We start from the raw sequence: 1,475 nt of genomic DNA on the forward strand, positions 1-1,475 counted from the left end.
CTGTATAGATAAGAAAGTGATCATCTCGAAGATTGAGTGGATAAAGTATCAAGCACAAGAAATAAAATGAGTGGAGTCAAGATAAATACTGCATATATGAAACTAACTCATGCACTTAGACCGATATCTAAAGGAGAAAGTTAAGAAGTACCCGCCTCTAGGTGTAGGTTGAATCCGACGTCTATCTCGTCACGACGCTCGTCTCGATCAAAGTCCTGCGTCAACATATCAATTTTAGTTGATCCAACACATGAGACAGATTAACCCAGATTTATTCATTACTTAAACACATTGCCATTGATCTACTCCCAACTAATCCATAGCCCTAATTTATGCCTTCACATCACAAGATTTCCAGTAGGATCTTAACACTGCTAGAATTTCCAAATCACCACCTTGTTTTCTTGACACAGGTGAACAATCTACTGAATAACACATCCCTTAAACAAAACCCTACAGATAAATCTTCTAAGTATCAATCAAACAAACCTCTCAATTATTTCCACATTTCAAATTTCTAACAAATACACATACCTTACCACAACTCCTCACTGTCGACTCACAGTCGAGAGATGTAATAGCCGGCTCTGGCACGCTGGTGCTGCCTACTGCCACAAATTCACCATTCAGAGCCTCCACGAGACTACAAACAGAGGCAATCTCACTGATCAGTACCCCACTCAAACAAAATTCACTACCTAGGTCTACAGATCGAATTCCTGGAGTTGTGGAGACCTCACCTACTGTTTCCCGGAGGCAAACCAGCTGCTGGAAGTCGTGGCCGAGCCCCTCTCAGTGAGCCACTGCCAAAACAACATCTAACTCAATACAATCCTCTCAACCTAGCATCAATTCACAGATCTTCATAGCTAAGAAACCCTAATCTATACCATCCTCACCTCGATTTACCTCCACGACAGGAAACACCTCAACCGGCACAGAGACCCCGATGGAGAAACTCAGCTTTAGAGCACTGGAAATCGAACCCACCGTTTGGAGTACTTCTCACCAAGATCGAGCCCTAGGGATCGGCGATTCTTCCTCAGCAACTCCGGAGCTCAGACCTGTTCCTTCCGGCCGGGGATTCTTCGCGCGCTACAGCTCTCGAAAAAAGGCTCCACCGTCGCGACCTCTGTTAAGGGGTTGAGAAGCTCAGAGGCTCGATCCGCGACAAGGCGCCGGCGATCAGGTGCGAGCGTGCGTCGAGGTCGAGTCCGTCGACGAGATCGGGAGGAAAGGAGAGGGGAGTCGGCGTTTTTAGGGCTTCGGTAGGGGGTTACTGTAGCTTCTTATAAAGGTAGGGTTTAATTTCTTCCCAACCCTTAATTAGTCCTCCTAATGATGATTTCCAATACCATCTTAAGCCCAATAATCTATCCCCTTAAATACGGTCATACGTCCTCCAAATAAATCCAGAAAAATGTCCAAAAATTCCCTTAAATCATTATAGGTTATTTTATTTTGCCGTATCTCAC

At 44.9% G+C, this 1,475-nt stretch overlaps 1 long non-coding RNA gene across 1 annotated transcript; it reads right to left on the reverse strand.

Moving 5' to 3' along the window:
- Nucleotides 1-582: 582 nt before the first annotated feature.
- Nucleotides 583-971, reverse strand: LOC122014743. Its single transcript, XR_006120750.1, has 3 exons — nt 900-971; nt 741-803; nt 583-643 (listed from the first exon to the last, which is right to left on the reverse strand). It is a non-coding gene; the product is annotated as an uncharacterized LOC122014743 (long non-coding RNA).
- Between the last annotated feature and the right edge of the window lie 504 nt (nt 972-1,475).

Source organism: Zingiber officinale, chromosome 8B (genome assembly GCF_018446385.1).
Source record: "Zingiber officinale cultivar Zhangliang chromosome 8B, Zo_v1.1, whole genome shotgun sequence".
In the NCBI taxonomy this organism is placed as follows: Eukaryota; Viridiplantae; Streptophyta; class Magnoliopsida; order Zingiberales; family Zingiberaceae; genus Zingiber; species Zingiber officinale.